The sequence below is a fragment of the Aythya ferina genome (assembly GCF_964211825.1).
Source record: "Aythya ferina genome assembly, chromosome: 8".
NCBI classification, from domain to species: domain Eukaryota; kingdom Metazoa; phylum Chordata; class Aves; order Anseriformes; family Anatidae; genus Aythya; species Aythya ferina.
Genome location: NC_140304.1, coordinates 19,165,200 through 19,178,200, shown reverse-complemented (window position 1 = coordinate 19,178,200; position 13,001 = coordinate 19,165,200). Strand labels below are relative to the sequence as shown.

At 39.3% G+C, this 13,001-nt stretch overlaps 1 long non-coding RNA gene across 1 annotated transcript in view; it reads right to left on the bottom strand.

Annotated features, from left to right (window-relative positions):
• The window catches only part of LOC311440968, a 90,120-nt gene extending 80,851 nt beyond the window's left edge, over window positions 1-9,269 (bottom strand). The window contains exon 1 of the long non-coding RNA XR_014695690.1: window positions 9,150-9,269. This is a non-coding gene — a long non-coding RNA (uncharacterized lncRNA). The remainder of the gene's footprint in view (window positions 1-9,149) is intronic.
• Between the last annotated feature and the right edge of the window lie 3,732 nt (window positions 9,270-13,001).

The following is a 13,001-nucleotide window of genomic DNA, read 5'->3' as shown; positions in this document are numbered from 1 at the left end:
ATAGTTATTGCTTTTCAGAAACTCTCCTTAGGAAATGTTGGAAAATCCCTTCTCTCCAAAAAGACAAGCCTAAAATTACAGATTCATTAAATCAGTGTGTGGGTAAGAAGTTTCTTCATATAGTATCACTAGGTTTAAAACAGAGAGAAAACACATCCTCCTTTCATCTGCCGGGGAAGAGAAATCTACAACAGAAAGGGAATATATAAACAAAGCACGGTGCTCCTTGGCAAGGTCTTTGCTGTCAAAAATCCTTCCTGCTCAGGGTCTTTTTCCCCCGCTCTACCTACACTTAAACTATCACTGTCCCAAACTGTTATTTTAGGGTGGCATTAACACGTTAGGATTTACTTACTTCCTGAGCAGCAATGTCACCAACCCTTCAGCACGACACCACAAACTTCTGATCAAGGCTCTGCAACAGCATTCAGTTCACTAAACATCTGCCCGACATGAGAAAATATTCCCCACGCAATGCTTGTCACACACATCTGGACAAAAATATTCTCTTTATCATAATCAACAAAGAGTTGACTAATCTTTTTTTGAGATCACAACATACTTAAAATTATTAAGAACAGTGTAGTGAGGCCATTAAATAAACAAGGCCCAAGGACCAAACCAGTTGAAAGTCACTAACTACACTGCGGTTTGGGTCAATCTGGTTATCTTCTAATGAGCATAACTAAACAAAATGAGCAGAGAGTAAATACTTTCCTAAACTTAAATACTTTGAGCTGCACTAGTTTATCAAATCCATCAGACTAATATGAGTCAGTAAACAGGAAAAAAGAGAAAGGAAAAAAGAGCTGCTTACGTTTTCCCACAAATAACATCCCACCCCGTTGTCTGTGGCTGAGACAACTATCAGCCCCATTCCACCAGGCTTTCACAAACACTGCCAGTATGAACTCTATCTTCTCCTCCAGGCTTCACCTTTCTTCTGTAACACTAGCAGCTATTATTGACATGCTAACTCTCCAGCTAGAAAGGGAACCAGGTGGCCAAATCAGGGCTCAGTGGAAGCTGATAATTACGTAAGTCCACAGATTCTCTGGTTTAGCGAATCCGTACTACCTCCTGAGCCAACACACAACTCTTGATAATGAGGCACAGAGGCAGCAGCTGCCCTCTGGCTCTGTACTTCTGCAGAGGTGCAAGCCTCTTTGTGGCAGCTTTGTTAAAGCTGGATCTTTAGAGTTTCTTGCCTATGACCGTACCTTGCTTCAACAAAGTGCTCAGATCCATAAGCTTTTTTATAAAGGGCAACAGCCCCCATCAAAAACAAAGGTTGGGGACTTGAAGCTAAATATGTGTTTGAGAACCCTGCTCAATAGTTGCTTCTTTTTGTAGTTCTCCAGACCGGTGGCATGGCTGAGAACAGAGACAGCTTACAGCAGAGGCACAGAATGCTGCATGTACAGCACGCTGGTGTTGGCACGCTGGTGCACTGCTACACACACATGCTGCACACCAACAGAGAACTCGGAAGGATCCTCCTGATACATTTGTGAAACAGGATCCCTAAGAATTACTGCAGGCTCAGCAGTGATTTTCTCCATGACTGTGAGGAAATCACTTTGTTTCTAGGCTCTATTGCCTGCACATAAAAGAAACTGATACTTGCATAACGTTCACTAACTTGCAGAATATTGCAAATGTTAATGTCATAAAGCACAATGAGCAAGAGACTGATAAGATTTACTGTTCCTACTCCAAGATCACCCCCAGTGGCTCATTAGCAGTTGACTTTGCAGTTACACATGCAATTTTCCACATGGGCCACCTTCTAGGGAAAACAGATGGTGAGAACATTCCTTCCCCTTACCGTCACCCCTCCCAAAGAAGTGGCTTCTCCACTTTGACAAATGTTTTCCTACCATTAGCATTTAACTTCATAAAATGAAAAAAAGTCTTGGTGTGCACTGGACAAATAAATACGTATACAAATAGGAATATGTATACACAGGAGAAATTAACACCTTACGAAAAGAGAAAATTCTGGATTTGGAAGTTACGTATGTATCCTTGCTGCCTTCTAGCTTTGTGTATTTTTTGTCCTCTGGGAAGCCTGCTAATGGTAGAGACACGTCTGGTCCATGTTTGCACTGGACTATAATGTACTCATTACTGTACATTAGATGACAGATTAAACTGTATTTTATATATATTTGGTACTCATACATTCCAGACTTTCCCATTTTTGTTCTCAAACACAGACGTGCAAGAACATGAAGAAAGTAGAATTCATACCTAGTTCCAACAGTACCACTCTGACTCTTACACACATCTCCAGTAAAGCTGTGCATATATGGATTTAACTTGGTCCACAGAAAACCTCATCTGTTCCACAATGATCTTAATGCCAAGGAGTACAAATAAACGTCATGGTCCTTCTCTCTTTCCTCTCACAATGCAGTAATATTTATCTATGAGGTCAAAATACATATGAATCACTGGGTTCTATTTTCTCCTGACATAGGAATGTTGATTTAAATAAAGCCACAGAGACAAAGCTTCCTTCTTCAGCATTGACACAAAGTGTTCCATCATCAAAGGGGAAAACAACCTGTTTCTGAAAGGTGGAGTTGTTTTCCCCAGGTCACCTGTGTTTAATATCTGTTTCATCGCTTAACTGTAACTACTGTAACTAACTTAAAAATATTTTAAGAAGACAGAGGTTCAGGTATTTAATTTGCAAAATCTATTGCACAACTCCTCACAATTAATTGCTGATACCTTCAAGTGGAGAGGGATGACAGAGGACCACCACAGGTCTGACACCCCAGGAACTGTCTCCCTCCAGCAGCCCAGCAAACCACGTACATACGCAGGAGCACACACACTAATGAACTGGCTAGCTCTTCAATAACAGTTGATTTATATAAACTACAATGGTTTCTACTGAGTTTAATGTATTTATAACACATTGCAGCGTATAAATATGCAGCAGGAGGGGACCCCATGCTTTGCATGTCTTTTGATCAGGCACTGTGTTTATTGTCAGTCATTTTGAAATTAGATTCCAAAATAGAAGAGACTTCAATCACAGTAACCCTATCTCATGGTGGTTTCAGAGAGCACCCTCCAGCAAAATGCCTAATTAGCAGTATTTTCTGAAGATTTGGGGCACCCAACTTGAGACAATCTGTGTCTGATTTCCAGAAATGCTGAACATTCATAGCTCCCACTGATACCAGCAACCGCAGAAGGTAGCTCAGCCTGAAAAGCCAGAGATGTTTCACGAGACCAGGCACTACAAGGCACATAATGGGTGGTCACTTCAGTTTGTACACATGCCCAGTATCATCAGAAAACATTACATATTACCTGATTCCATCAGCATAAAATTAGGCTGCTTGTTTACAGACAAGCAAAACATAAAGGAAATCCCTGTTTTGCATTTGAATGGCTTTTTTGGAAGATCGCAGTATCTACTGGTACATATTTGTTGCAGAGTTCAGCGGGAGCACCACCCCATATGCAAACTCATTTATCTAGATGTATATTCTCTTCACTGTAAATTGTCCTTGATGTCTATTTCTTTCCCTAAAATTTCTTATGTATAGAATTGTCATTTTGCAATCATAAGCACATTCAGGAACTACTTGAAAGCAGGGATGAAGTAGAAGTACTTTATGAAGTAAAAGAAACAGATGTCTTATCTTTCTTTTTTTCACCAGGAAAAGGTGTTAAGAAGACTCGGATGGATCAGAGGACATAACTGGCCACATTTTCTTTACTTATAGAGTTCTACAGTATAGATAGAATATTTGCATCACCAAAATTTCTAGACCTAGACAAGTGTAAGAACAACGTGCTTAGGACATTGCAGGAACTTTTTCCTGGTGGGAGGGATTTTTTATTTATTTATTTTGCTTTTGAAAGTCCAACAAATGGTATTTTTGCTTTGCAGCTTCTTTTATAGCTACTGGTTATGCAGCTGATGTGATTGCCACTGATAGGAAGATGTCGCACTGATTTTTTATCAGCACCAGACAGCTGACCCAAACAAAAAGATGTGATGGTTGCAAAGATTTGAATTCATGACTCAATGTAAGTGTTTGCAATTAATCGACTCCATTTTTACTTTTTGTCTACAGTGATGCAGGTACAACATTAAAATTGACCCCCTGAGTGGGAAAGGAAACACCAAATCCTCCAACAGTGGTTTCCAACTGAGAACTTTTTGAACTGTCCCAGACATTTACTAGAAGCTTCTTTCTCTACTTGCTAGCAGAAAAATCTCCATGTGGGTAATTCTTTGGAGTAATTCACCAGCTAGTGCAAATGGATCTCAATTTGAATTCTTCTTGCCTTGCAAAATTTTCCTCTGTACTGTTACTCAGCTAAAATGAGCAGTATCGCTTTACTCCACAGTTTCAAAGGACAAAAATCTGTCCTAGGACAGACAGGATCTTCAGGGTCAGAGGTGGCAGAAATGCATACTGTCAAATTCTGCTGCTGCTGCAGTGCTGTGCTGGGGTAGTGTTGGCCCTTGCCTTGAGAACTGATCCAAATCAAGGGATGAACGTGATACTCACTGTGCAACCTCATACAGATTAAAGAAGCAGGTCAATTTTCACTGTGAGGAAGCAAAATATTCTCTATGTTACCATTACAATTAGTAAAATGAGAGCTTAGATTTCACATTAATGACTATGATCTGAAACAAAAAAACAAAGATGTACAGTATCACCCTCCATGCTGCACATCCAGGAACAGCAAAGAGAAGGGAAAATCCAGTCTACATTGCTGGGGAAAGTTATAAAAAATTTAGAAGTATTTAATAATTTACACAGTCGGACCACTGACCTTAAAAGTTGTGTTAAAAAATTAAGAACCTCAAAGAAAAGTTATTCAAAAATACAGACTGTACTTTAAATAGGTTATTAGTTCCCAAAATCATTACATATGACTGAATTTAATAACAAATTATGTATGAACACAATTACTTGTGTAAGTAAATGTGATAAGATCTGAGAACTTCAGAGCAGAGCTATGCAGCATCAAGCTGAGGCAGCGAGCAAGTGTGACACCTACAGAAGAAGCCTGGCTGCGGCACTAACAACTCTAATCTGTGCTCGGCTGATGTCTGGCATAATACTGAGGACATTTGCAGCCTGGCAAAATATTTATTGTCAAACTTGTCTCAGTGTAGACTTCAGTATAAGTGAGACGATAATCCCTTTCTCCATTATACCTCACATATGACAAATTACACCAGACTGTCACATGTGATTCTGTGATTCTTCCCCCTCTCCCTTACTACTCCTAATCAATTCACTGTGTAGGCCAAAATATCACTTGAGCAGTGACTTAAGAAACACAGGTATGATCTGAAACCTGGTATGCACGAGGATGTACTAACTGACACTAACATGGCACCCAGTAGAGTTAGGAGTTTAAATGGGGAAAAAAAATTGCATTTTGCCAGCATAAAATTTGATTCCTAATTAAAAGCAAAGAAGGTATTTCATCTCATGCAAACTGTTATACAGATTTACTGGTAGGGAATACCAGTATTTTGGATGGTTGGCCAGTGAGTAATCCCTAGATTAACTGTGCAAAGCACTTATGTTTCTCTGTGAAGAAATAAGCTCTGGACTATTCTTTTACTGCATGCAGTGTGAAGATAACAAGCCCTTCACTTGAAGAGGAACACCTTTTTGGGTTTCAGTTAAAAAAAAAAAAAAAAATGAAAGCAGTGTTAACCTGCATGCAGGAGAAGTGCATCTTTGATTGTCAAGTGCTGAAATATCTTGCTCAATTTGCCTTGACTCAGGAAGTGATCTCTGATCTCAAAATTGTTGATGCTAAAAAAGGAGCATTGTCTTAAAAGAGCAAAGCAGACAGTACTATAAAAATAATGAGCTGGGAAGACTCTTAAGCCTTTTACATAATAGAACCTCTCACTGCACTGATGAAGATTCCCTCAAGGCCCAGTGTGTAGCGCTTTACTTTTATTTTGGCTTATACAGGCAAACACCATAGCGTCAATTAAAGAGGCCACTTATTTACTAAGCATTCAAAGTCTACAGCAGTTAAGAGGATTAATTGTTTTCACGCACATAAAATTTAAACATAAGAGATTAAAGACAAACCAACCTGGTCACACACAACTAACTTCAATTAACCTATCTGCACTTGCTAAGCAAATTTGCTAATAAGCACAGACCACTGGTTCCAGATAAGATCCTGATACTGCAACAAGTTCTCTCCACGTGAACTGTGAGAGAAGGAGCACACTCAGAGCACTGCTTCAGAAATAAAAAACAACAATGACCCCTGGAATAAACCATTAAGGAGCAGCTGCAACTGTATGCCAGTTGAAATTGTGGAAAATATATGTGGAGACATCCAGGGTTACCTTCAGAAAATATCAGCATTTGAACTTCCAACATTAGCAGCTCTACTGCAATCTGAAATTTGAGAATAAGGCTGCTAATAACAGGAGAGGAAACCACCCAATATTACAAATCACAACTGCTCCATTCATTTCAACAGAGTTCATGTGCTGAAGTGATTTACATCCATCACATTACACATCCCAAAATGGGAACTAGAGACACTTTATCCTTCTGCAGTTAAATTAATGGAGGCCTTGAGCTTCAACTCTGCCTGGCTAGAAAGCTGCATTCCCTCAGAAGCTCGCCGCACAGGAGACCTCCTCCAAAGAGCTGCAGCAGGAGGCAGGTTTGCTCAGTACATGTTTGTTGATATTGAGTTTCGTTACTAAATTTGTGTTCCTCATCTCATCCCTGGAGATGTTCAAAACTCAGCTGGGCACAGCTGTGAGCAGACTGTTCTAGTTGACCCTGCTTTGAGAATCCTCTCGAGTGGCCTAGAGCATCTCCAGAGGTCCCAGCCCACCTCAGCTATCCTGCCATTGTACAACAGCAGCCAAAATAGCAGTGCCCACTGCTCCGGGTCTCTCTGAACATGCTGCAGTCACCAAGCAGAACGACAGCAATACAAAGCCCCTCTCCACAAAGTCAAGAGCCTCTGTAACTCCTCTGTGGTATAGAAGTTTCCATACTACCCGGCTTCTAACACTTCTTATCCCTTCTGATTTCAAGCTACAATGCATCTTCAAACAGCCCCTCCCTAAAGCATCATAGTGTAAATCCTGCATTCAACATAGGATGTGGTGGGTTTTTATTTTTTAAAGAAATAGACAGCTGTCACACAGTATGCCTTCCCAATAAACAGCATGGTAATTACATGACAATTAGGTAACAAGGAAGAGTCACATAGCAAAACAAAACCTAGCATTTCTGGTTTTCCCGATTAATATTTCACAAGAAATTGTCTTGTTTTAACCAATATCTCAGTTGTCTCAGCTTTAACCAATATCTTCATTTGCAAAAGAGTCTGTTGGGATATAAGTTTTTTCTACCCTTATCCCTGTTACCCCTGTGCAGGTATTCACCTCAGCCAGCTACACACAACTGCGGATTTTATTCCTTCTTCTCAACTACCAGCAGAATTATTGACTCATTTCACTAATTTCCAGCCCATTACACCTGCACAAGCCCAAGGGCTCTTCATAGAAGCAAGCAATATCACAATTTGGCCTGCTGAACCTTCAGTGCTGGCGGTGGCATGGGCAGAGTTCTGCAGAGCTGCCAGTTCAGAAGGACGTGCCTGGCTGCGGCACCTTCCTTCCTCTGAAGGCAACCACCTCCTGCTGCACCACGTTCCTACCATCAGGCCATCTAATCGCAGGTACCTGCAGGAATCCACAGCTCGAGATTAGGAACATAATTTAATATTTAAAAAAAAAAAAAATGCTCTATGTAAAATATCTCTTTCAATTAACTATTAGAACAGGAACATAGCTCTTCCTCTTCTAGATAGCTGCTCCAACAGCCACCATCAAGTCTTCCTTTTTGGCCCTAGGAACAATTCGTCCACTTGTTAAAAGACAGAGTTTCAACATAAGAAATTGTATGTATGCTCTCCCACAACATCTTATAGCCAGCCAGCTGACTGCATGATTTCCAAGCATCTAAATTTTAGATTTAGAAAGATAACAGTAAATCTAATCACAGGCATATGGGCCGTGGCACATTTCAATGGTTTCTGAGCAATTGTAACCCTTTTACTAATAAATAGCAGTAAACCTGTGAAGGTTCTTAAAAATAAGAAGTGGTTATATATCCAGTGGAATAAAGGCAGAAAAGCAGCCTATGTACATCTTGCCTATAATTTTCCTGAAAGGTCAGGTAGGCATAGGGCATCTTTTGCCCCTTTTTCACAGGAACAGGATAATAAGTTTTCTGAAGACACTGCCTAGCCATCTTCACGTCCTTCAATTTTCTTCTGTTCTAGAAACCTTTGTTTTATGCCTTGATCTAGAAGGCCCCTTCACTGTACCAAGCAACGAAACAGAAGGCTTAGCTGTGTTGTAAAATATTGCATGTGCTAACATCTGGAAGTGTGGAAATAGGATTTGAGAATCAGGGGGCTGTATTTTATTTTCTGAGTGCACAGCTTCAACAATGTAGCAAACAGTCCACAAAAAGCATAAATAATACTCAATTAGACTAACTCTCTCTTCCATGCTTGCAAACTAATGTAGTTTGGTGTAAGCTTCACTTAAAAGTAAGAAGTATACACATATATATTAGGACACGGAACCTGAAAAAATCAGGTCCTGATTTTTTCCAAAGCTGAAACCCTTAATCACAAAGGTAAGGTCACGTACATTACATAAGTCATTTCATAAAATGTATATCAAAATTAAGAGAGGAATATCTTCTAAAAATAAGAGAAAAATATCTGTGTAATTAACGTGATAATTACCTGGGTAAAAATTATTAATTTAAGAACATCTTTCCCAAGCAACTATGTACTGAGACAGAAATAATCTGATGGTGTATGTTGAACAGAGGAGGTCTTTCACATGAAACACAGGCCATTTGGGAAAGCTAGGCATTCAGCAAGCAGAAATGGATTTTGAATAAAGATCCAAACAGAAACCATAGATAAAACCAAAACTAACTTCTGTGGAAATGCACCAGTTTAGCGCCCCTCTGCAGCTGGCTTAAGGAATCCATTTCACACTTGGCTGAAATGCCTGCTTGGTCCCTACCAAAACAATCCAGCATCTGAACACCTCCTAATCTTTTCTGCACAACACTCACGTGGTGATGCTGATCCTGTGATTTTTCAAATGGAGAGATGCCAGGGAACAAAGAGCTCGATCCAGAAGCGCAGCAGGCATATCAAACCCAGGGCTGCCCCACTGCCAGGCACTGGCCGCTCAGTGCAACGCAGCACAGGTGGGACACTGGGGAAAGGGCAGGCACAGGTGACCAAGCACCTGATTTGGTCAGCAGACAATTAGTTACCACTGATCACCTCCTAAGTGCAGGGCTAAGCTCCATTTTTCCAGCTGCAAAAGCGCACCACATATTTACATTAAAAAGCCCTATTCCTCCAAGCAGCGACAAAAAAGTAATGCCCTGGAGCAGCCTTGAATGAGTATTCCAGCCATTGAGGCGATCCATGAAATGCCCTGCTCCACCAAAATATGGGTAATGGGAGGGGTTTCTTTCCTATGGAAACTCCTCTGCTTGATATAAACAACACTCATAATGAGAAAAGACTCTTCATACCTACAGCTCGGTACCAGGATATTATCCTAGGTACCAGAGACCAAAATTTAAACTCCTACTCCAAAGTTCAAAACTAAAACTTTTTTTTTTTTCCTTACTGTTTGAGGTGATTATTCTGAACAAAAGAACATTTCAGCAAGTTTCTCTCAGTTTTGGTTGCTATGTTTTGTACATCATTTCCTCAGTATAGGAGGAATAAACAGACACATAAGATATTATGCTACTAAGCCTAAATGTTAATTTGAGGCATCAAGCTGCTCTCAATATACACACAGCAATAATTAAGAAATAAAAATACAAAATAGAAAGGTGGTAATTTGAAAATTGTCAATTCTGTACAAGGAAAACTGAGGAAGTACAGAAGATGCCTGTCTCCATATGAAGGGGTGTGCAATGAATAGAGACCATTCTCAGATAACACTGTAATCCACACAAACACAAACAAATAAATAAATAAATCTCTTGTCCATAATGCAAGATGTGCCACTTAAATAACAAAGTCTTTTTCTTAACCTTGCATTTCACATTTGCTAGACTGGCAGAATCACTTTAACCTAGAAGTCTTTGTGTATAATCTTCATTTCTAGTCTATCCTCTTGTTTTTATCTTGCATTTAATGTGTGTACAGCTGGTTTATAAAGAACCTTAGCCCGAACAGAACTAAAAATCACTGAGAAATCCTCACTGAAAAAGAAATCACTGCATTATAGGATTAGTCTGTTGAAAAATGCTTTTTCTTAAAGCTGAAAAAAATGTAGAAACTGACCATGTGTAAAGTCAAGGTCAGTTGCTGCATTCATGGAAAAGAAAGACTCCTTTGTGTCACCAGAGAAGAGATGATTAGTTTCTCAGTCTCAGTGTCATTTCACAAATCTTTGATAACCTCATCAGGTGAGACATCTCAAGTCAGTTCACATTTCAACAAACGAGACCTAAATAATTGCCTCGCTAAAAGCAATAAGGATTATGACTAGAAAGTTATGATTTTATCAAAACAAACACCAACATCTTTGAAAGAAATTATAGAACATGTTCTCATTTATTTTAAAGAATCTTTTTTCATCTGCACATTAACACAATATTGCACTTCCGCAAATGTCAAAAATCTCCAATGTCAGCTTTCTTTTCTGAACCTTTGCTTCTTTTAAGTTTGGATACTGGTTCAGATCCAACTCCAATGTGACAGTATATGATACAATATTTAAAAACATTTAGAGCACAAATTTACAGCAAATGAAGCAGGAGTCACATGTATTGTGCTGTTGATTATCCAAGCCTCAGATACTCAAAATTCCTGAAATAAGCTTGTATGCTGTGGTAGCTAACTATCAAGGGAACTTATTTAATGTCATTAACTGAAACCCTGATCCTCTGAATTCATGTTCGACATTTCATGTGGCATTTGCATTATTAAAGCCATAACTGCCCTGAAAAAAGAAAAGGCTAAAATGAGCTAGGAGGCAAAGACTTTTCTGAAGACTTTGTTATTTTAAGAAGTATGCCAGGTGCTTAACCAGACAAACAGAAGAGAGTCGCCAGCTTTGAATGGCCAATGCTGTACTCACAGATACGGTGCACTACAGAACAGAAATGCCCGAGAAGAAAGAGCACAAGAGTTACAGTAATATGATTACACGGTTGCATAGTTAAGGAATGTGAAAATCTTGATGGTTCAGTTGCAAGTCTGCCGGTCATTTTGTGTGTGTAATTATTATTGATTTACTTCTTGATAGAATCTCAGAGAAAACATGGAACAGAGAGATCTGAATAAGATCCAGATCTAAACACAGATTTAAAATGGTGTTCTCATTTGGCGTTAATTATATTAATGGCATTTATTATTCTATTTTTACCTTTTTCTTTTTTTTTCCTCTTGACTTCAAGTTATCACGTACGCTGCTTTAGCAAAATAAAGCAATTGAATGTGGAATGGGCACCAAAGGCAAAGACTCTAAAAAAGAGCAGCATGCTTTTTCAATCTGGCCTTTTAAAACATCTACTATCAGAGGGCTTTGGAGGTTTAAGGGATTAGATACCATGACACATCTGTCAGATTATTATGTAAGAAAACTCCCCTGCTGTTTTCTGTGGGTAGAATGTCTGCTGTGGAATATTTTAAAATAGTTTTAAAAACAAAAACACACAGAATAGGCAATATTTCATTTGCTTCAAGGTGTGTTTAAGAAAATAAACAACTTATTTTTCCTAAAAACAAGTTATATTTAGTGCCCAGACTGCACACTTCTATCTGAATCTGGATTAGCAGAATACACATGACCTTGCTGTTCACAACAGAGATTGTGCAAAAACATCAGGATTTGTAGGTCGGACTAACTTGGCTGCAATTTACAGACCCGGGAATCACTGGCAGCATGTAAACAGCAGCAATGAAATATGAAATGATAATTCATGTTAGGTTTCAGTTATATGCTTAAGAGATTTTAAATGACTGCTAATCCTAGGAAGCCTGTCTGGGTTAAAACAAAAGCCTGAATGATTTAAGGAAAAATATCTAATATCATTCTACTGCTCACATATTTTATTTTGGCAACACAGGCACACCTCGAACCTTACTGTAGAAGACGTATGCTTGTCAGCGGCGAGGCAGAAGCGTCCACATCCAGTTGCTGAGAGCACTGCAGAGCAACGACTGATCTCTGGATTCACATCAGACATGGCTAAAAGCTGCAGCTTTGTTAAAATAATTATGAGAAGCAGAAGTTTGAAGCCATCATCCTCCACCAGTTGGATACTACAGATTCAAACAATTACTGTAACTTCTGTATTGGTCAATTCTGATCTCCAAGTTCTGTAATTTTCATGCCCCTGCTGTGCTTTTAGACATCTCACCCTTACAGCAGGAGACCAGATGATGCAGGGCTGTTTAGGTGGTAAGAGCTACAGTACTGCGTTATGCAAACAAATCACAGAAGCACACACAGCAAGACTTGAATTGGAAGCTTCTCCCATTCCAATAATTTCTCTCTCTTAGCAGCTGCAATTTAGCCTTTCCAGAAATTCTGCTACCAACTGCATAAAGCATTTTAGGCTCTGCTTTGCATAGACCAATGAGCAGAAAATAGTCATCAATAGATGGAAACTAGAAAGAGGCAAACTAAAAATCAGCAAAGCTCTGGAACACCTCCATAAATTTGGATCAATAATAAATATGGCCAAATATGGGGGAACAGATGGCAGATTAGTTGATGCCTTTTTTGTTGTTTTCTTTTTAAATAAACATAAATAGTACATTTGTCTCCCAAACCTGACCTTCACGGGAGCACAGTATGACCATGAAAAGCATTCCCTGCTCAAGGTTCAGCTATTTTTTTTTTACACTGACATGACCACAATTGGAGCAGCAAGGCTCTGGCTTCA